A 24,493-nucleotide genomic window follows, 5' to 3' on the forward strand; every position below is an offset into this window, starting at 1 on the left:
CTGAGCCTTCAAAATAGTCTCTCAGTTTGGTTCACTAGACTACACAATCATGGGGAAGACTGCTGATCTGACAGTTGTCCAGAAGACAATCGTTGACACTCTTCACAAGGAGGGTAAGCCACAAACATTCATTACCAAAGAAGCTGGCTGTTCACAGAGTGCTGTATCCAAGCATGTTAACAGAAAGTTGAGTGGAAGGAAAAAGTATGGAAGAAAAAGATGCTCAACCAAGAGAACCGCAGCCTTATGAGGATAGTCAAGCAAAATAGATTCAAGATTTTGAGTGAACTTCACAAGGAATGGACTGAGGCTGGGGTCAAGGCATCAAGAGCCACCACACACAGACGTGTCAAGGAATTTGATGAACCACAGACAACATCAGAGGCGTCTTACCTGGGCTAAAGGAGAAGAAGAACTGCACTGTTGCCCAGTGGTCCAAAGTCCTCTTTTCAGATGAGAGCAAGTTTTGTATTTCATTTGGAAACCAAGATCCTAGAGTCTGGAGGAAGGATGGAGAAGCTCATAATCCATTTTGCTTCCAGTCCAGTGTTAAGTTTCCACAGTCTGTGATGATTTGGGGTGCAATGTCATCTGCTGGTGTTGGTCCACTGTTTTTTTGTTTTTTTGTTTTTTTGAAAACCAAAGTCACTGCACCTGGTTACCAATACATTTTGGAGAACTTCATGCTTCCTTCTGCTGACCAGCTTTTTGAAGATGCTGATTTCATTTTCCAGCAGGATTTGGCACCTGCCCACACTGCCAAAAGCACCAAAGTTAGTTAAATGACCATGGTGTTGGTGTACTTGACTGGCAAGCAAATTCATCTGACCTGAACCTCATAGAGAATCTATGGGCTATTGTCAAGAGAAAAATAAGAAACAAGAGACCAAAAAATGCAGATCAGCTGAAGGCCACTGTCAAAGAAACCTGGGATCCCGTACAACTTCAGCAGTGCCACAAACTGATCACCTCCATGCCACGCTGAATTGAGGAAGTAATTAAAGCAAAAGGAGCCCCTACCAAGTATTGAGTACATGTACAGTAAATGAACATACTTTCCAGAAGGCCAACAATTCACTAAATTTTTTTTTTAATTGGTCTGAGGAAGTATTCTAATTTGTTGAGATAGTGAATTGGTGGGTTTTTGTTAAATGTGAGCCAAAATCATCACAATTAAAAGAACCAAAGACTTGAACTACTTCAGTCTGTGTGCATTGAATTTATTTAATACACAAGATTCACAATTTGAGTTGAATTACTGAAATAAGTTAACTTTTCCATGACATTGTAATTTATTGAGATGCACCTGTACATAAAATAATAATCTTTGAAAATATCATCACATGACCCCTTTAACATTTTATAAAAAAAAAAAATTCCCATGAAGAAACAGATAAAAAAATAAGTTTTGGACTTAAAATATATTAATGAATGTTAAGGTAAGGAATTTAACTTACAAATACTCGCATTATAGTACATGACAAAGAGATATGTCATCAAATTTCTCTACTATTGTACTGTATTTCGTCATATTTAAATGTATAAGTTTTATGACACGAGAAGTATGCACATTTAGCTTGCTTTTTATTACAATATTATGGTTTTAACTGTCTTTTTCATTAAATAGATGCAGCCTTGATGAACACAAAATACTTTATTCAAAAATATATATAAAAAAACTTTAGTTTGTGAATACAGAAAAATTAGAGATGTGTAGAAAGAGAAACAGACAAAGCCACTGTATGTGTAGTAACTTAATCTTACCTCTTGTCTTCAGAGATGAAGTTAATACATTTAACATTAACATCTGATAAAACTCATTACCCCTGTGTCAGCTCAGACATCAGGTTAGATGTAGAGTCAGTTTGTTTTAAGAGTCATTTGTGGAAAACAATACTTACCCTGACAGGACTCCTAATACCAGATTCAACACAAAGAAGGAGCCAATTATTATTAGAGGAATGAAGTAGAGCCAATTCCAAGTAGAGCCTAAGGCATCGTTGGTCTGTGCAAACACAAAACAGGAATTGATTAAAACAACAAAAATGATTTATTATTATTTTAATTTGGAGGAGCTACTAAATCTACTAAATTCCTGGGTTCAGATGGTCAGAAAACCATAAACCCTGCCCTTGCAATGGTGACAATTCAGTGGGGCTCTGCTCAGCAGTGCAAAGGGTGTGATCAGTGTGTGGGCAGGTGGCATTGTTGCCCAGCTGAGCTGAGAGGGTGTTCCCCGCATCCCGACGCAGCTGCATCAGCTCAGTTATGAGTGTGAAAAACACCTCTAACTGTGGCAGCATGACTCACGTCAACGCATGACTCCATGTGACTGATTAAAACACTGTGGATTCTTCCAGACATTCAAAATTATGAGATCATGATTTTTAAAAATAATTTTAAAGTAATCAGACCCAAAAAGGATCATTTTCACCAGATGAGATATTTTAAAGGTGGGTCTAACTACAAAATAAAAGTCTCTAGAAATGTCCATGGCTTTTCAAGATTTTCCTTAAAGTACCAGAAACCAACATTTTAAAGTCAGCTTAATAAATACAAATTACAATTCTTGTTTTAATGGATGTTGCAGTGTAACTACCCAGAAGTGGACTGACAGGTCTTTTCAGTGCACATTTATTTGGCACTTGGTAAAGCAATCAATGTAGTCATTGACTCACTGTCAACAATCATGAATAAACAACAGAGGTGAAACAGTAACACCTCCAATCCTTCCAATTCCTTCAAACATTGTCTCTAGGATTCTTTTTGTTATATAAATATTTTATCTCAAACTAAATGCATGAAAGCCTGAGTAAGTCCTCCTCCACAAAAATTACATATTAAAACTAAGAAAATTAAATTCCAAACTCAGATATCTGCACTACTGGATGACAGTGAGGAACAGAGCCTATAAATGGCACTAGTATGATAGCAGTCAACCATCCATGCTAATTTCACCAAAAGCTCCAATAATCTAGCTGTTTGGAGATAAAACCACTTTGGCAAACCCTTTCAAATGTTACTTGTTATGAAAAGGGAGATGTTACTGTGCTTGAATCAGCTAGAAAGAAAATCAGAAGTCAGGGGAAAGCTACATAGTGTTCCATGCTGTAGAGTATGTAAAACCAGTGTATGAATACGATCACAGTTGGATAAAACACAGAAAGAGGAAGTTCTTCCAACATAAACTGCAACTATTTCAGCTAAAATGGACCAACCATAAGTGCAAATTCATCATTCAAAACTAGAATGATTTATTTTCTAATTTTGGGGGGAACAGAAGGAACAGGATTAGGGAACAATGTAAATGTAAGATGCCTGCATGAACACAACAGATCAACGTCTCCCAAAGTCATGGTATCAACAAAAAGCAAAGACATACTCATTCAACTAAAAACTCAATCAGTGTACTTTACAACCAGTCATTAAAATGCATATAATGTGAAATACTACAAAGAAACTAATGACCCCGAGATCTCCTGATGAAGACTTTAACATGAAGTAACAATTCAACACTGGACTACAATAAAATAAACATTTTATGTATTAGGATTACAATACAGAAGTGACATAATTTCAAACACAGGAACAGAACTGCTACATATCGTTCAGCTGAGAGAGTAACTCACATTATAGAGTACAGCTGTCCAGCCTTCCATGGTGATGCACTGGAAGACAGTGAGTATGGAAAATAAGATGTTATCAAACTGAGTGATGCCATCATTGGGTCCTTGCCAGGGGCCAGTGCAGTTATAATTTTCAGGACAAAGCTTGGCCCCACACGGGAAGTCAAGCTCAGATGAGTCTGCTCTCTCAGAGTCTGCATGAGATGAAGAAAGATTTTCTTTTTTTATGAATTGCATACTTACTGTATAAGTGTTCAGTTTATAAGTGTATAAGTGTATTTGTGTCATTTGTTTGCTTGTTTTGCTATTTGTTATCATGCAGCTAATAGAAGGATGAAGTGTTTACTTCTTGTATGGGAGGAGCCAAGCCCGTGACTGGCAGGTCTGTACGGACCCGTGAGGGATTGCCAAATTTTATTTTCTGCTCTTGCAAATGTAAATGATGGTGTTTTTGTCAATAGTAATCTTAAATGTAATCTTTAATAACGTGCATGTGTATATAGTCCACTCACAAAATAAACATATTGATGTACACTATATCTGTACATATGTGGATGTGTGGGTCTGTGCATGTTCTTGTTCCTGTGTCTGTCAGAGTGTGATCATCCTTACCTGTAATGTTTGAAAAAGCTACACATCTTCTGTGGAGTTTTCCACTGTAGAACTCTAATCCAATAATCGCAAACATGAGAATGGCAAAAAACAGCAGCAGACCAATCTGTAGCAGTGGCACCATCGCCTTCATTATGGATTTAAGAACTATTTGCAGACCTTAAAAAAAAAAAACATGAATATACATAGATATCAGTAAACCTTACTGCACATAAATAATCAAAACATAAATATTAAACAGTACTATTAATTCCTTCACATGTGGAAAAACTTTAACACTACAGCATCCACATGTAAAAGAAAATCTATAACACTGTGTCCTAAACAAGTGTGATGTGACAAATCAGATACATGGAGTGGGTTTTTGGACCAGTGGGATTTCTTTGTGCAGCTACAAAAATAATTGGACACTTGACAACAAAAAAAATACCTTGCATGTAGCTTTTTGCATTTTATGTCTAGTTTTATCACTTTACACCTGATTAGGATGCAGTGAAATACTCATACTATAATTTGAAATGAAACAACACAATGTTTGATTAAGAACTTCAAAGAACCGTAAACATACTAGGAATGCCAGAAACCAGTTTAAGGGGCCGTAATACCCTCACAGCCCTGAGTGTGCGCAGGTCTAATGAAATATTCATGTGGGCTCCTGCTGTGGCCAGAATCCTGTTGACAAAATAAATACAAGCATAGGTTAGGCAAAGAAATTAAATCAACAGAAATTATGCAGGATATATGAATATTTCACAAATATGTTAATTATGATATTTTGTAAACTATGCAATCTCCATCATTAGTGACATGGTAATCAACGCGATAGTGATGATGCATAGTGATGCTGTAGGTGCTAAATGTGTGTGCTCCTCAATGAAGTAATCCCTCTCAGTGAATGACAGCCAGCACGCTTTCTAATAAGGGTCACTTCTGATTCACAGCTTCCTTCACAGGAATATCACAGGTGATATTCCTCAGGCATGACCAATGAGTAATCTCTGTCTTTCATTTCACACAGTTGTTCATGAATAGCCACAATCAGACAGGAGCACACAACTTTATTATATGGAGAAACCTGATTTTTCATATTTGTGTGACAATAATAAAATGCCAGTAGGAACCAGATGTGACACTCGTGATGGATTTAAAGGGACAGTTCACCCAAAAATGAAAGTGTCTTTACATATCTGTACCGGATGTGGCTATACTTATTTATCTACAGAATTAGCCATCTATGAAAAAAAACAATAAAAAAAAAAAAAAAAAAAAGAGATGTCAACTCTATGTATACTTACTATACTATGTATGATTTTTGCATATACTGTATGGTATACAGTATATTCTATTTTAGGAGTATGGTTTGGATGAGTCTGTAGTCATTATAATAAGCTTTAAAAAAAAAAAGTCATGCTCTGAGGAAAACAATTTGTGTAAATGTGGACACCATATTAAAAACAACATATTTGAATGCAATAAATGCATTTTCATGATTGATCATTGCTGATGAGGAACTTGAACTGAAATAATCATACCCATCCCTACTAGCAACCTCCCAAGAAGCTGGCCAGTAGGACCCTGCAATAATATGATATGATTATTGTTGGTCTGATTATAATGAACAGAATCCCTCTTCTCTCAAAGCGAACCCATCAAGGACATGGCTCATTATAAAATGCAAATGTTGTCCCTTATTTGCTGTGCCACCTAACAGGAAACAACAAGTAATCTGTGATGCTGCATGCAACACTCAGAGGGAAATGAGAGTAGCATTAGTGTGAGAGAAAAGCTTTTGTTGGCAGCATTCGGTTCCTAACAGCTACCCACTGGATGCAATGTGTGTAACCTGGGATGAACCGTCCTTTTCAACATCTCAACCAAAGCTTAAATTCTGGATTCTCTCATATCGCAATACACCTGGCACTCCTGTTGTTGGCTAATTAAACTTCATCCCCTTCCACCCCACTGAGATGAAAAAGACTGCCAAAGAAAGGTGTATGAACACAAGACACATAAAAAGAGGAAGATACACAGAGTGAGAGAATCAGATGAGAGCAACTTTATACACAGAATTTGGCTTTAGCTGAAGCAACTGAGAATTTATCTCCAATGGTTTCAACATTTTGAATTCAACAGATTTTTTAAAGACATGTTCAGTGTGTAATAGGATGAAAATACATGATCTAAAATACTGATTTAAACAAACAGAAAACAGATCAAACAGAAGGTGCCAATTTTTACAGTTCTTTTGTGCAAAATCTTATTTGACAAATATATATATACACACACACAGTATTCTGCAGAACCCTTATTTCTGCCAACTTCCAATAGCCATGCTCATGAGCATTAATGAAGACCTGCATTAAGCTATGCATTAGAGATCAAATAAAACTTCAATACAGCCTTAAACGACTCCTGTAGCTCACCCATAGTGAAATTAATAAGTGCATAGCACAAACCACAGAATATTTCCCACTCAATATTTTAAATGTATTTTCAGCAGGGCTTTATTAGAATGGAATATTAATCCCAGATTGTCCTGCATATTAGTCACATCTGGGGCGTCAAGGTAGCAGGATGTCAGCGATTCCAATTAGGACCTGAGAAAGAATTAAAATAGCAGCACAGGAATAAGATGAAAGACTTGACTAAAAGACTGCTAAAGAAAGAAAGAGAGAAAAATTGCTCCTACAGCTCTGGGAATCTTTAAATGGCAAGGCCACAAATGGTGCAATCAGAAAACAATTTTAAAAAATCTTAAAATGGATAATAAATTCAATGGAAAATATTATGATTACAGTGATACTCTGAGACATCCGAAAATATTATATGTTGCATCTATTAAGTGAAAAATTGTTAACTGTCACCATGAATTCTGTTGTGAAAAGTTTATAAAATCATGCCCCCTGCAAGTATTGAGATGGATCCATCAGTACAAATTGTGTAACATTAGCATATTCAATTATGCTTACATAATTCATAACAGCTTGTGTTTATAACGTTAACATCTACAAACCATCACTCACTACAGAAAAACACTCTCTAAGCCTAATACCTAGATGCATTTATATGTATATACTAGTGTTTGGCAACGATGCATTTTTTAATTGCAATTAATTTAATTCCATTGTTATGCAAAAATATAATAATGCATTCAAAAGTAGTGTATTGTGCATTTTTTTCATTTAAAAGTACTGCTTTATGAACAAAAGTGCAATAATATTAGGTTTGCAAACACTTTAAACAAATAAATCAGAATCAGAATCAGAAAGAGCTTTATTGCCAAGTATGCTTGTGCATACAAGGAATTTGTTTGAGTGACATAAGCTTCCAGTACACAGAGATGCAGGGATGTACTTAGGATGGAGGGGTAACAAGTAAATATAAGGATATTGCACATTTTTATTGTATAAGTGGGGAACATTTAACTGTTCATGAGGTAGACTGTCTGGGGGAAGAAACTGTTCTTGTGCCTGACTATCCTGGTATTTGCGGCTCTGAAGCGCCGGCCAGATGACAAAAGTTCAAAAATAGGGTAACTTGGATGTGAGGGATCCAGAGTGAAAATATAAAATATTTTATAGTTTGGATTTGAAAAACAAGTTATGCTCAGAGTCCAGAGCATCGATCATAACATTATAACAGGCATCTTCCTATTAGAGAACTGCATGACCCAATGCAGCATTGGACAACACTTGATGAGCGGGTAGAGACTCGTGTGTGCGGGATGAGGGAGAATAATTAGGGTATGCTCACACTAGGCAATCTTAACCCCCGGGCCGACAATACCACGACTTAGGTGCCCTTAAGCAAGACACCAAACCAACAATTGCTCCCCGGGTGCCGCAGCATAAATGGCTGCCCACTGCTCCGGGTGTGTGTTCACAGTGTGTGTGTGTGTGTGTCCACTGCTGTGTGTGTGCACTTTGGATGGGTTATATGCAGAGCACGAATTCTGAGTATGGGTCACCATACTTGGCTGTATGTATGTCACGCCACTTATATAGAGCCATTGAGCAATGGACTTTCATAATAACAAAAAAACTGCGTTAACATACAATAAAATAAATATCGGTGTTAATCAGTTATAACACTGTGTCCTAAACAATTAATTGCATTAACCTAGTGGCAACCTCCCGCTCTCTCTCTCTTGAAGCAAACAAGAAGGTGACTTAAACTGTATTTCATAAAATTAGGCGTGCTCCGATCACGATCGGCCGATCATTAATGCGCATCTCGTCAGTAAAGCCGGTTCTCTAATCAGTGGTTAATTCCATCAGGTGCGTGATTTCACATAGAGCAGCTGTTACTACAGCGCCGTTGTTAATAGAGAAGAAGCGCAAATCCACTTCATTTTCAGCGTTTTTTGGCGCATCTTCTCAGTTAACAACGGCTCTGTGTAGTAACAGCTGCTCTATGTGAAATCACGCACCTGATGGCTTTACTGACGAGATGCGCATTAATGATCGGCCGATCGTGATCGGAGCACCCTTACATAAAATCAACAGTCAAAAGGGAGTCAATCCCATAGACTGCCCATTTTAAAATGCTAAAACAACTTTACAGCAGAAAAATATTTAGATTATCAAGGAGTGACATGCCAAGATGGCGACGGTCGGCTCTGACTACTTTTGGCTTCAAAAATACTCTTCAGAAACCTATGGGTGACGTCATAGATGCTACATTCACGTTTTTATATAGTCTATGGTGTAAACGCGATAATAACAAGTTAACTTGCCCAGCCCTAGTATATAAACAGGAAAAAACTGTTTCATGTGAGGAAAGCTCCTTCCTCACTTTGAGAGAAGGTTGAGAGGATGGAGAGAAATCTTGACAGTTTTCACTGAAAACAATATTGTGTGTAGGCGGGTCAGGAACACAAAGCTGGTGTGAAGACAATTTCCTGGCAATGAATGAACAGCATGACATGTTACCACTAACAAAAGACCAATAGACCATAAATATAGCACAGAACGGGCTTCCTGTGATATATGTAAGCCTGATGTATAGCCAAAGTTCATACAAATGATTAACATGAAAGATTAAGCACTGGAAATATATATAAATGACGATATAGTATTTTTCACAAATAAAGAAATTGTCTGTTGTTCTTTAATGTTTAATAACTTTTGAACCACTAATCCTATCTGAATGCTTTAAAAAGTGCCGTAAAGCAGAGATTCTCAGTGTTTTGTATTTCTCTCATTTAGATATTCAGATGCTCTGCAGTGCACATGATTACTTCATCGCATTTTGACAACATTGATCCATCAGAAGAAACCAATGCAGTTTGTTTCCTTGAGCCAAGCAGGAATGATTGTTGATGCTTGGTCCCACCCCCGTGCCCAGATTGGTTCAAACTGTTCCATATTCAACCAATAAACATAGTTTTTTGGATGTTTGAACAACTATTTAACATATTTCTTTGGAAATATGAACGAACGCATAGTGAAAGTAAAGTCTGTCATGCGTGCATGAAAACAAACACAAAATAACACATTTGCATGAGAAAACTCTCTGAAAAAGCACAGAAAAACACAGGACAGGCTACTTTGACATAAAACATGCTAATGACATGCTAGTCATGGTACCAACATGCTAGTGACATGCTAATAATGCTTGAAACACGCTAACGATATGATAGTAACTTGCTAATCATGTTAGCGACATACTAGTCACTTGCTAATCATGCTATCAACATGCTATTATACAATTTCTTATCTATCTATCTATCTATCTATCTATCTATCTATCTATTTCTCTATTTATTTTTCTGATAGGTTGCATTGCCTTCAAAACTTTAAAACTACTTTAAATTAGTTAAAACTGAAAACCTTCAAACTTTAAGCTGTTTCCCTTTTGTCCTTGAACTGACGGTAAAACTAAAGACATTATTAACTCTCTTTACATTTATTTTGAAAGATGAAACTTGGGATTATGGGAAGGGGCATAACATTTCCAATGAGTGCTTACAATGTTCGGCCAACCACAATGCACTGGGACAGCTGGCCAATCAGAGCAGACTGCACTTGTTCAAAGGATGGACTTTGTAGAAAACGATGCTCTGGTTGTGTTGTAAACAAAGACGTTGTTAGTATTGCTTATTAATTTGAGACGGACTGAGATGCAGAGAATATTACTGAAGAGGATCGTGCAAAACCTGTGCAAGCATGGATATTAATGGTGCTTTTTTTTGTTTTTGACTAATAATTTAAATACGCTGTTAATATATGGTTTTATCCCGATTAAAGCTTTAATACCGCACAGCAACCCTAACCCTAACCCTAACCAACATGACTGTACAGTGATCTCCATTTAATGTCCATAGCAAATACTGTGTTAAATGTTCAAATCCCTTAGTTAGAGCAACAGAAATAAATATGCTCAACATAATATTTTGCAGACCCCAACCTAAATAACCATGTAAGAGCTCTGTGCCATTTAAAAAAACAGCTAATTCAATTTGCAAATCAAATGTCAATATGTGTAAATCCTCTCAAGATTTCTCAGATGATATCATATGCATTTTAGCAGTCTGCATCCCTTACTATGTATATATTGTGGTATTTCCTGCCTTCTGTCATTTAGCCAGACCCTGCCGTTAATGATCCCTTTCTGTCCGCTGCAGAAACATAGCTCTTTGATCAGCCCCTGACTCACACATGCAACCGTTACATTGTGACAGATGGCATATGAATCATTAAGTCACCAGTAGATCAATTATTCATCATGAGTAAAGAGCAAACACTTAACTAATTGTCAAACATGCAGGGAGAAACAGACAAAGAGGGAGAGTGACAGAGAGAGCAAAAGACAGAAAGAGACAGAGCAGACATCTGAAACCGTAATAAATTACAAATGAGTGCTAATGACGCACGATCAGGGTGTTTTAACTCGTGACCTGAACTGCTTGATTTATTTTGCCTTATAAAGCAATCAGTATAGGCAGTATTTTACACAGCAGCATGATACTATGAGAGTCCTTTTTAGAGAGCACTGAAAATAAAGATACAACTTTACCTGACATCATCATATTGAGTTTATTTGTTTTTGTTACAGCAGAAGTACTGGATGTACATATTAGCTTAGAAAGAAGAACCTTCAAATACTGTATTGGATGAAAAGAACCCCGGAACTGATAATGAAATCCGTTCTCGTTCATTCATTCATATATTTAATTATATAGAGCATTTTACTGTGCCAAACAGTACTTAACCTGAGGATCACAAACTATCTCACAGTATAACATAAATCTCTTTATAAAATGTATTTTTAAAAATTATTTTTGTTTTAATTAAATAATGTATAAATTATGTAATAATTTAATTTGTTTGACTGTATAGTTATGTAATACATTTAAATAATTAATTTCATTTACATTTTTTACATTACTGTAAGATTTTTTAAGGGGCTTCTCTGGACATTTGGCCCTAACCACTGACTTAGCAAGATATGGCCTACATCAGTGATGTGACTTTCCATAGTAAATAGCACATTTATTGAAAACAACTGAAAAACAACTGAGGCCACTGAACAAGCTAGAAACTGAAAATTGCAGGACTTAAACTGCCAAAAATGGAAAACAGTATATTAACAATAAAACACTTCAGAGTAGAGCTGCACGATTAATCGTTAAAAGATCGCGATCTCGATTCAGACACCCTCTCAATCTCATTTCTAAAAGACAACTATTGCCCGAGTCTGTTAAACCTTTGACAAAGTCTTACCGGATCATTCAAATCCGTGCGCGCACTGCCGCTGACACAGAGAGAGCTCTTACCATGTTTGGTTAAGAAACATCTTCACAAACAGTCTTTTCAACTACACAGTATTATATCTGTCTTACAGTCATTTATATTATCACAGAAATACTGGGATAAAGTTTATAGTTTAAATATAAACATTGATGTCTATATGGCAGCGATCAAAATATAACAAATCCCTTTTTGAAAGTACTGCGCTTTAAATAACGTTTGTGTCGATTGCATTGTTTCACCAATAGGTGGCGACAAGTGTCTTAATTTATTTGTCAATTAATTAATTTTTCATTCAAGAGAATCGTTCAAAAACGCTGATTCATCCAGAAATGAAACAAGTGTAGTAGGATATGAGTGAGTCGTTGAATCAGTGATCTAAACAACTTTTTCATCATTCTAATATTAAAAAAACTGGGGTTTTAAATATATTATATATACACTACCATTCAAAAGTTTTTGAACCATAAGATGTGTAATGTTTTTTTAAAGTCTCTTCTGCTCACCAAACTATATTTATCTGATCCAAAGTACAGCAAAAACAGTAAAGTTTTGAAATATTTTTACCATTTAAAATAACTGCTTTCACTTGAATGTATTTTAAAATGTAATTTATTTCTGTGGTGTGCAGCTGTATTTTCAGCATCATTACTCCAGTCTTCAGTGTCACATGATCTTCAGAAATCATTCTAATATGCTGTTTTGCCGTTCAAAAAAAACATTATTATTATTATTATTATTATTATTATTATTATTATTATTATTATTATTATTATGTTGAAAACAGATGAGTAGATTTTTTTCAGGTTTCTTTGATAGAAAGTTCAGAAGAACAATAATTGTGTGTAATAGAAATATTTTGTTATAAATGTCTTTGTCACACTTGATCAATTTAAAGAATCCTTGCAAAATAAAATAATTAATTTATATACTTGTGATAATGATAATGTTAATAGTAATAATAATAATAAAGAATCGTAGGAGAATCGTGATCTCTATATGAGATCAAAAAATCGTGATTCTCAATTTATCCAGAATCGTGCAGCCCTACTTCAGAGTCATAAACATATGGTTTCATGCACCCAGGTTATCATGTATTTTGTCTTTACCTGGGATGTTTAGAGCAGCTACATCACATTTTAATAAGATATTTTTATCTGTAAATGTCACATAGTATTTTGTAAAAGAGTTTTCAAAGATTTCAAAGACCTCCCTCAGAGAGTAACCAAATTTTTTTTAGATTTTATTTCTTCCAGATTAATTATAAATTAATGTGTGCTTTACCCCAGATATTGTTATTTATAGTGATGCCCACCCAACCTTCATTTGATTTATGAAATGTGTATTAGTTTAAACATCATCTGAGGTTCAAATGTTTCCTTCACCGTCACTGGAGCTTCACACAGCAGCAGGGGAAGTTCTCCCTCCATCTGGTTATAGGACACACCCCCCTACTTTCACCATAGCAATCTTTCCTGTTGATTACAGTGAATATTATTTAAAATATTGGTGTGATCATATAATTGTTACTATAATTAGAATCTAACTGTATTATGAATGGTTTCATAAATGCATTTTACTACAGAAATGCTAGATTCCTGATTGGTTGGCACATTCCAAGGGTGTTAATTACATTTCTATACTTGCACAGCTATGTAGTAGTAGTTCCAGGTTTGTTGACCGCATTACTGTTCCACAGGAGCTCACTTTACCAGACAGAGAGAAAAAATGATTAGACAGACACAGAGTGTCCCAGCCAGTTATTACCTATCCTGTCAGTGTGCCAAGCCAGTGAAGGAGAAATTACAAGCACCAGAACAGGTCGTTGTCCTGAAGGAACTTAAAATAGAGAGTAGAAATTAGCCTGAAGAAAAGAATGTTCTTGCATCCATTTTATTTGCTAATTCCTTCATTTAGCTCTCTATTTGTAACATCTCTGTTTTTCATTATCATTTAGAATCAATTTCCAGAGCTAATTCGTTTTACTAAGAAAATAAAACAATCCATGGTTAAATGAAAAACAGTAGAATTATATAAAATCTGAACAATGAAATAGTGTTAAATATTACTCATGGACTTTGGGGACATTTTTTTCTGATTCATTGACAGGTCCAACTGTCCAAATGAACTGATTCACTGAAATGAATAAGATTCCCAAATGGTGTGCTGCAACACACTGATCTCAGTCTGCTTTTTAAAAGGCCTCAAGAGAATATTGGTTCAACATGTTGCCATACACCAGGGGTCGGCAACCTTTTCGGCATGATGTGCCATTTTTATTTTTTTTGGTTAACCACTGTGCCAACACCACCTATGCCCCCACCCCACCCCACCACCACACACCACTTTTTTTTAAATGTATCTATTGCAATTGTGTTTTAAACCATGCCAATTTAAACATTTTAAACAGTTTTAGCATACAAACAGAAGATGCAGAAAACACAACTGAGAGCTTGCACGCTGAGTTCGGTGCAGACACGGAAAGCCAAGCATACACCAAACTGAGCTCTTCTTCGCTTCCTCCTGTGCCTGAACGAACAAATACACCTCGCCAGTTTACATATATAAGCACAAAAAGACATGAAAAGATTAATTCAGCACCTGTGCGCTGTTCGATGCATACAGTGTGCATGCAGAGAGCCTTGTCTACACCCCAGTTGAGTTTTGAAAATTTTCACCTCGAAAGTATCCTCGAAAAAATATTCGGTTATGTCTTAAGTAAAAGTAGAAAATTTGCGAAAGAAATGTTATTTGTATCTTATTGTATGTATTATAGTGACTGCACCTAATTTACTAGCTGCAGTCAGTGTCCTTAATGTTAATTCAAGAAATGAAATGGGAGAAAACCACTCACTGCTCTTTACTGAATTACTTTGTAGTTGTAACAAGAATTAATCTATTTTTAATTTATACAGTAAAGACAATGCAATGCTATTTACATGCTGTCCCTGGACACAGTTACAAACTTAAAATTTTTATATTTGTCTATCTGTACTATTTGCACAATTTCAAACAGGGCCCACCAGTCAAACCTGCACCGGAGCCCCGCAAACTCCACCTATGGCCCTGTACACCGATCGGTCTGCTTCAAGTTGAACACACAGCTGCTGCTGCCACTTTATGACAATAGATTTACAATTCAAATTAGGTAGTCTGTAATCGATGAGAGTAGCTCATTGGAAAATGACTGAAAATGCCTTTCATTTTGCACTAATAATTGCTAATGCCTGCCAACTGCAATCACCAGTAAAACATAGTTCTGTGTTTTTTTTACTATGTTATCATAAATATTGTTATCGCAAATATTCTTGAAATATTGTGATATAATTTTGAGGCTATATCGCCCACCCCAACTGGGAACTAGAAAACGCAATCATTTTAAGCTCACCTTACTACAACAACATTTTAGGTTTACAGAACTTATTTTAATTAAGTCCAATTCACTTTATTTTGAGTGAAATTATCTAATTTCATTTAATACATTTTACTGTTCAGTTTTACAGTGATATAGATCAGTATCTATATTATATAATGGAATTTGGGGGAAAAAAATCTAAGCAAAGCGAAAGAAGAACTGTTGCACGTCTCCGAGCTAAACACAGATGTGTTTTGTGAATGAATGAATCTGCCTTTTTTGTAACCCCTTTAATGCTGATCAGATCATTCAGTGGAGAATAGTATATAAGCACGCAAACCTGCATCTCAGAACGTGCACAAATATAAAGCTCTCTCTGAATGGACAAATTAACACAAAAATCATGTCAAAATGCCTGTCTTGGTAAATATCCTATAGCAGACAATAGACATACTGGATCATTGTGTTCTCTTAAAGTGACAGCACTTTGTTAATATTCAACAAAGAAATTACTCACTGCTCTTGATTGAATAGCTTCTGTAACTTTAATAAAAGTTAATATTGAATTTATACAGTCAAATATGCAATGCTGTTTTACATTTGATTACCTAAAAACTAATGCTAGACCTACCTAAGAAAACTGAATATCAGTTTCTTTTATTTGTATCTTTACTCTATTACATTTATTTGCGCTGTTGCTTGTAGTTAGATAGATTATTGTTATTTTCTTCATTTTTATTTTACAGTATAATTTTTAGCTAACACAGCACATATCGAACCGTACCGAAATAGTTACTCTAAAACTGTGATACAAACCAAACTGCAAAAAAGTTAAAACCATTCCTCTCCTGATATCAACATATTGTAGGATCCTGGAGCACCATATGGAACATTACCAATACATCAAAAGAAAGCCGCAGGGCGTGAGGTCTTTTGCTCAGACCACCCACCTTGTCCATATACATCAATCAAGCTGACAGCTGATTGGTTCAGAGCATTTGAATGACAACTGGATGCCTGCAGTCTTTAAAGATCAACTATCTATACAACAGTTGTGTCAAAATTATTGAGACAAGACATGCAGTAGAGAGTATTTTTAGAGCAATGCATATATCTGGCAAAGAGTTTGGTTATAAAAAGCAGCTGTATAAAAGAAGTTAAGAGTGGTCACTCTCTGATTGCAATTGCAAGACTGTTTCAAAACATACAACTGCAATTAGGTTCTGTGCAAAAAATCAATTGTGCTTTTCAGCCCCTCCTGTGATTAGTTGTAAATCGCCAGCACGTGCTTTCAGATGGAGTGGCATTTACAGAGCCATAGTTCACTGACAAGCTGCACAAAATCGCGTTCATAATCCACAATGAATCTCCTGCGATTTTGAACATGATTTTGTGTAGCTTGTCAGTGAACTACGGCTCTGACGAAATGCGCATGAAAATCACATTCAATTTTTTGCACAGCCTTAACTGCAATATATTTACACATTTTCAGAAATGGAATGAAATATTGTCATTAACAAAATAAATTGTTCTAAGTGTAAAACAAAATTGTACAAAAGTGTTTGATAACATGGAAAATAAAAATTATTTTTAAAGTAACAACAGTTCAGGGTTCGGGGTGACATGGAGTTTCACACTGTTCCTGTTCATTGGAGCATCTGCGTCTCATAGTCAAGACTCGAGCTTGCTGTTCTTACATCAGCAGCTGAGGTAATGATAGAGTGTGTGAACGCATTATCCAGAAGAAGCTGTATTGTGCTAGTCATGTGGCTTAGTAAAGGAGCTGCTAGCAGACAGGCACTATAATTAACACACAAAACATGTGCACATCAAACACACAAGCCTATCTTACATGCATGTTTTCATAAGTGGTCTTGTAAATGCAAGAATTGGATTAATGCATCCTAAATCCTAATGCATTAAAAATAGCATGGTAACACTGCCACTACATATTCAAAAGTGTGTACCTTCCCATCACCAGTGAAGTACATACTTTCAGTGTGTCGCAGAAATATGGGAAAAAGCATGCAAACTATATTTCTCTCTGCAAACTAGTGTTGTCTACTAGCCCAGTTGATGTTGTCTTCTATATGCTCCTCATTATGGATATATCAGCAGGGTTTCTTCCAGTAAGCCTGTGACAGATGAGCTGTGATAAAACTAAGGCTAACCCTTTTTCCCTGCTCTAACGTCACACAGCTCCCACTATTACTGCACAGTCCCTTCGAGCCTAGCGCTTCTTAAAAATAGCGTGGGTGTAAAGCCCTGCTAGATCAATTGAGGCCTTGCACGGATGACAGCTGTCTGTCCTGTCAGAGGGTGGACACCTTCCGTGGTGCGACAGGCTCCCGGCAAACGAACTCAACTCCTGTCAGGAGGGAGAGATCCTATATGCTTCTGCCTGCTCGCCAAAAGTAGAAATTATTGTAGGCTCACACCACAGTTTCTTTACAGCAAACAACTGCAGGGAGATGGGGAGCATAGATTTAAACTTATTAATCAATTAATCAACAGCTGTTTATGAGAATTAGGCTACCGCTGGGCTTATGTGAAGCAGGCCAGGCACACAATCTCATTAGGATGTGTGTTTACATTTGTTACCTGTCTCCAAGCATGATAACCTAGCATTAATTGGAGCTTAGTGTGTTTTTCCGACACTGTGATTTTGCTTTTCTAATCTAATTATAACAGGTAGATATGAATGTTGAACACAGGGTCAACAGTACAATGACAGTAGGAATTTTGATGAAATCCAGAAAAGCATGCTAATGCTAATCATAGTCTACAGTATCTGCAAAATTTCAGTAAAAAAAAAAAACAACAACAAGAGAGTTTTATTTTGTACTGGCATGAATAAGCTATTTTACATAACAGAGGTTTACAGTTATTCATAACAATTTGCAGATTCTGCGGTTCAAAATACAAACCAATTTTTTTTTTATAGCAGTCAATAGTGTACAAGTTGGTGTACTTATTGTATGTGGCCAGTTGGAGCTAACAGGGCCATGCTAACAGCCAAGCTTTGACTATTTGAGTTAAAATGGCATATAACAGCACCAAGCAGCAAGTCTGGCAGGGAATTATTTAAAATGTAAATCTTCCAGCAAGCCAAGTTCACACAACATGGTTACTGCCTACTACTGTCTAAGTGTTTGACCCAGTTATATTTTTTACAAACTTAGTCAAAATACATTTAATTTCTCTGGTTGATATCTTGGTCAGTGATTCTTGGTAAACAAAACTTTTTTATGTTATTCACATAAAAGAGCTCATTCAGCAAATCACTGTAGGTAAACTACTCCGAATAACTGTTCTTCCAAAATATCAAAAATAAATTATCTAATTATGCACTTTTGCTTCCTTAAAAGCTCAGTTGCAATTTGGAACATTTTAGATTACTTAATTACTTAATTACTTCAAAAAAAAAAAATAAGCCTACAAATTCCACTTCTTAAAAGTAATGACTCCCTAAAAACTAATTTAATGGGGAAAACAATACATCCAATATCAACACTTGAACACATGAACAGAATATGTTTTAAAGTAAAAATTACTGTTGTTAGTACTGCTGTTTGCTTGTGCACTAGAGGAATTTATCATTTTCAACATCCAAAGAAATCATGTCTACTGTCACGTATGCACGTTTTCATTAAGTTGGCAGCACAGACCAATGCTGGTGGATTTGAAGGATGCTTATCAGATTCTCTGAGAGAGCTCTACATGTTTGGCAGTGCCGGAGAGACACAGATAGAGCGTGCGAGGGGAGTACACCATGCCACATGCCCACAGCTTAAAGAGGGGGCGGGTGACTAGTAGACATCAGTGCTTATTAACGCCATTAGGGATGAGGTCCTCTCATTCCCCAAGATACTGGGTGCTGGATGTTGACTTGCAACCAGACCTTAGATTGCCAAGACACCATTTGCATTTAAATGACTGGAGTCCTGAGCCAACCGATAATAGGCTTTAAGGAAGGACTGGCAACCCATTTATCCACCTACTCACAGCGACTATACAATCAGACTTCTGCACCATGCCACCATACTGCGCTAATCTGTACTTCCTGTACACAATGCTGCTAAGACACAGTCAAGAGCAGAGGAATGATAACTAGCACAAAAACACGCCCGCATGCACTGATAACTGTGAATGCAGCGACACTGGAAAGAACACAAGTACACATGAATTTAGTGTCAACAAATGCTTCAATGCAATGCTGAGTACTTGGATGAACTAGGCAGTATGTGCTTAAAAAACCTAAAAACAATAGATTCCTGGTCTTATGGTGGATGAATTATTAGTCCACATTATTTCAAATAAAAATGAAGTTTGCCTTCATAACCGAAATGCTTTTCTTTTTGCTTTATGTTTTCAACTAATAAATAATGTCCTGAAACAATGCATTCAGTAAGATAAAAGGCATTTGTAGTCAATTACTTGGCATGCCACTGTTGCAAGCTTGTACAACAGTTTATTTAATAATGACTTAAAATTATTAAATAGAAAATAATAACTGCAATTACCATCAATTTTCAATTCAGTTTTTATGTAGTAACAATGATGTCATATATTTGATGAGCTTTCCACCCTCTCTCTCTCTCTCTCTATCATTCATTTTCTGTTCTTTCTCCTTGTTCTCTGTGCACATGACTTCATTAAAATCTAATGAGCTACTATGACTCATCTGATACCACCAGATCTTATAATCTTCACTCAACTCCTAATGAGGGTGCAAGGCTTTGATGAAATACTGCCTCGCCATTTCATCTAGACGGAGGAACATAGACAAGATATGTGCAAGTAAACGGAACAGAGAAAACTTGTGCAGATCTGACTGCCTATATTTAGTCTACACATATGCAAAATACTACAGACTTTACACCTTTGTTCCATCAGAAAAATTATATAATCTAAAAATCAAAGGGCAACACCTTGCACACAGGTCAAGTGTGGTAACATGACACTCAAAGTTCAATCAATTTCAACTCTCATCTCATCAACCAAAGGTTACCAGATAATCAGGAATATCATTATGTGGGTACTTGCAGCACACAAATTTTGTGCAAATACAGTAACAATACGTACAACACAATGACAAAGGCATAAGAAAAGAATCATCATCATATACACAACAGATATTCTATAGAAATTCATAAATAGTACAATCACTTTTTACATGTTTTACCACCATTCAGCAGTGCTGCTACTTAATCTCATTTTAGCTTGTAGTCAAAATGTGATGAGAAAAAATTAACACAAAGACTTTAAATATACAAAATGTCTTTCTACTGCATTGTCTACACTAGCTGCAAACAGAAAAAAACATGCTGTATGACCATACAGCCCAGTTAATGAACAAATGAATTTTGTTTAGAGAACGAATCTGAAAAACAGATCTTATTGGTTAGAATCAGTCTAATGAATGAATGAAAAAATTATCAGTTGTGATCATCAGTAAGAATTTTTAATGTAATACTTTTATTGAGGAACAATCCATTACATTGATCAAAAGTGATAGTTAAGTATTTGACATTTAATATATATAAAAACTTTCTATTCATCAAAGAACCCTGAAAAAATATATATATATATACATTTTCTATAAAAGAGTAAGCAGCAAAAAAGGTTCCTGCTTTTCAGCTTTACTATTACAGGAATAAACCCAATTTAAACATATACAACATTTTTACATTCAAAACTTTTAAATAGTGATATTACTCTACAATATTACCAATATTTGTAATAAAATAAATGGAGCCTTGGTGACCATAAGAAAAAAAAAAATCAGTAGTAAATTTACAGTAGTGTAGGCACAGATGACCAATTTGGAACTGGGGGGGCCAAACAGAAACTGAATTATGTAGGAAACATGCTGAGGAAATTTCTTGATATGAGTCACGTTAAAGGGTTTTCAGACTCTCAGTCATCAAATTAATTACACTTCAACCTCTCTGAACCTTATGATTACGAGACCTCAGTGCTGCTACTGTGATGTCTGTAGAATGATTATATCATGCTGCAGATGAATATTTGTAGAACCAACTTTGTCCTGACTTACAGGCACAGAAGTGTACAGGTGCATCTCAGTAAATTAGAATGTCATGGACAGTAATTCAACTCAAATTGTTAAACTCATGTATTAAATATATTCAATGCACATGCTAACGAATTGAATTGATTTAATATACGCGTTTCACAATTTGAGTTGAATTACTGAAATAAATGAACTTTCCACAACATTTTAATTTATTGAGATACCCCTGTATATAAGGGTGTTTTGTGTGTGTTGTTAAAGCTGTGCGTGCGTGCCAGGTTTCAGTAAACACTGTACAGGCCCCTGAGAAATTGGGGTTAAGAGGTTAAAGTCTTTCTCACATTTTTTTTTCTCTCTTAATCCAGACAAAGTTCCAGGGCTCATCAATAATGAAAGTGAGCTGGAATCATGTAAAATTCTCTAAGAAGCCCATCTCCCTTTGTACTTTAACACTATGACAGCAATTAATATTTAATATGTATCATTACATTGCACTGTGTATGTGTGTGTCTGCTTTTTTCTTTCTTCTCTTCATTCTTTCTTTTTTAGATAGCTGCCCTCTCTTAAAAAAACAGATGAAAAACATTACGGCACTGAGCATTTTGAGTAAAATGGCCACTGACCCAGCTTCTAAATTGTGGTTTACTCTGCAAATGAAAGCTGCAGCAGCCTTCCCTTGAGGAGAGCACTTCTTGACACTTTTGTTTTGAACAGCGCTAAAGCAATATCCTGTTCTGGTGATAGAGTGTTTTCAAGGTCTGTTCATTTTTCCACTCAGTCTGGCCTGAAAGTTAACACTCTCCCCAGATGATTCAATCAAGCAGAGTTTTATGAGGTAAAATGAGGCAAAAGTCCAGTAAATTTCAGTAAAATCCACAACCGTGTGTTGTGCACATCTTGCCAAAGCAGAATATCGCCCACAAAGAAGCAACTCTCCTTTTCAACAGTGCAGGAAACTTATCGAAAAGATTCCAGCTGACTAACTCTGATCTGCAAGCAAAGGTGGAATAAACATGCACTGAATTCATAACCAGTGAAGGTTAAAATCAGTAAAACCAGCGTCATTCAGAAGATAGTAGCACTTGTTACTCACCCACTTAGGACAACAATGAAGTCCATGACATTCCAGCCGTTTCTCAGGTATGAGCCCTTGTGGAATACAAATCCCAACGCGATGATTTTTATTCCAGCTTCAAAGCAAAACATTCCTATAAAGTAGGGCTCTGTTTTTTCCTGAAAAACAGAGAATGGATTGGGTGTAAGACAACAGAAGCTACCTATAAAAAAAGGGGGGGGGGGTGCTATAATTTAAACTTGACCTAATAATGCCATCTAGGTAGGGTGCTCATCAGATTTTGAATGTTTCGATTCAACAATATAATTATTAAGATTTAATCATTATTAATCCTTAATTTAGTTTTTACTTACTGAGTTAAAAAGTGCCACTACTTGCATCTTTTTAAACAAGCACTCCTCAGAAATATGTTGCAGAGCAGAAGTAAAATAGTAATGAAACACTCTTTGAATTGGTGAGTGATTCAGTGGGGGAAACTACAATCTGAATAAAGTTGTCAAGAACAAATAATATGAGGAAGTGCACAAGAAACTTATTTTGCACACTATACTTGAGGGCCGTACTAAATTCATTTAAAGAATAACTGTGGTCTCTAGACCATGATCCAGAATAGTAGGTTGTCTCATTACACACACTGCTAGAAATGCAAATAAGTAGATAACTAGGCCAAATTGATTCATTTTTAACAAATGATTTGGATAAATGAAAAATGAAAACTTGAGATTAAAATTAGCTGAAAGAGGAGACAATGATAGCAATGCTTCATGTGTAGTTTATATATGTATATTTAAGACTGTAGGCGTTTTCTCACAAGTCTCTTTGACATGGGTGTCTTATCGTCTCCAGGCAGGTGCTGCTCCAAGGCCAGGACGATGCAGTTGGCAATAATGGTGGCCAGGATCATATATTCAAACGGAGTTGAGGAAGAATGTTAAGGAAGAGTACTTGAGACAGATTGTGAAACTGATGTTTAGCCATTGGAATGCATATTAACACAAGATCACACCCTGTTACTGTGCTCACTGTGAAAAGTAAAACAGCACATACTATATAACATACTAGCATATAACAACTTTTCATTTGTCATTACTTATATTTGACCATAAAAAAACACAACTGAATTATTAAAATCCTAGTTCCTCAGTCCTAATAGTACATTAATAAAACAGCCTATTTGATTTGTGAACCTGTTTGAATTAAAAAGAAACGACTTGAGATAATGATTCACTCACAAATCTGACAATTTAACACTATGGATTGTCATTTAAAAATAAAAAAAACCTATAGTCACTATAGAAACTTCCAAAATATTAAAAGTACTTCCTAATAATTCCTGGTTTTTCATGTTGGAGGGACACCTAAAGCATGTTTCAGTGTCCATGTGTAAAAGATCTGCTGTCTTTCTCCCTCACACACACACACACACACACACAGCCAACAAGTGCATGAAGACCAATGCCTTGTCCTGTCAAATGAAAGAGAGCAGCAGTTCACAAGGTGTTTTCAGGACCCCTGTTGGTTGTGAGTTCACAGTCAGCCTCTGATTTGCATGTGCACAGAAATGTTATATTTTGCAATGTTGGCAGCTGGCAATATCTGCCAGTGTGTGTGGGGATGGAAAAAAACAGTAAATAAAAGAGCCTAAATCTGCTTAATATAGAAGAAGTTCAGTACAAATAGAACAGGCAGACCTCTGAGAAAGTCTCTCTCTCTTGTGTGCCTTTCTTTTTGGCTATAATGTTGCCATATATCACAGTATTTCTTTAAAAAATGTGTTGCTGGTAACTTAATAGGTGGATACATAATCTTAGCTTTTGCAAGGAGCAAAAGAGAGTGAGAGGAACATAGAGAGAAAAAGAGACTACAGCCATTGCAATCTGAGAAAGAGCAATAGAGAGACAGTGGGGGAGATAGAGAGAGAGAGAGAGAGAACGGTATCCGTGGCAACAGGCTCTCTCCTGTCTGCCATAAGTCAGTACTCAGAGTTAATATGGTCTCTGAGCCATCAGTGTTCTCTACATACAGCTGAATGCATTCGTG

The 24,493-nt window shown here is 36.1% G+C and overlaps 1 pseudogene; it reads right to left on the reverse strand.

Annotated features, from left to right (window-relative positions):
* Positions 1-23,381, reverse strand: part of LOC113078407 (voltage-dependent R-type calcium channel subunit alpha-1E-like) — a 39,771-nt pseudogene extending 16,390 nt beyond the window's left edge.
* Positions 23,382-24,493: the final 1,112 nt, after the last annotated feature.

This window comes from Carassius auratus, unplaced genomic scaffold (assembly GCF_003368295.1).
Source record: "Carassius auratus strain Wakin unplaced genomic scaffold, ASM336829v1 scaf_tig00025665, whole genome shotgun sequence".
Lineage (NCBI taxonomy): Eukaryota > Metazoa > Chordata > Actinopteri > Cypriniformes > Cyprinidae > Carassius > Carassius auratus.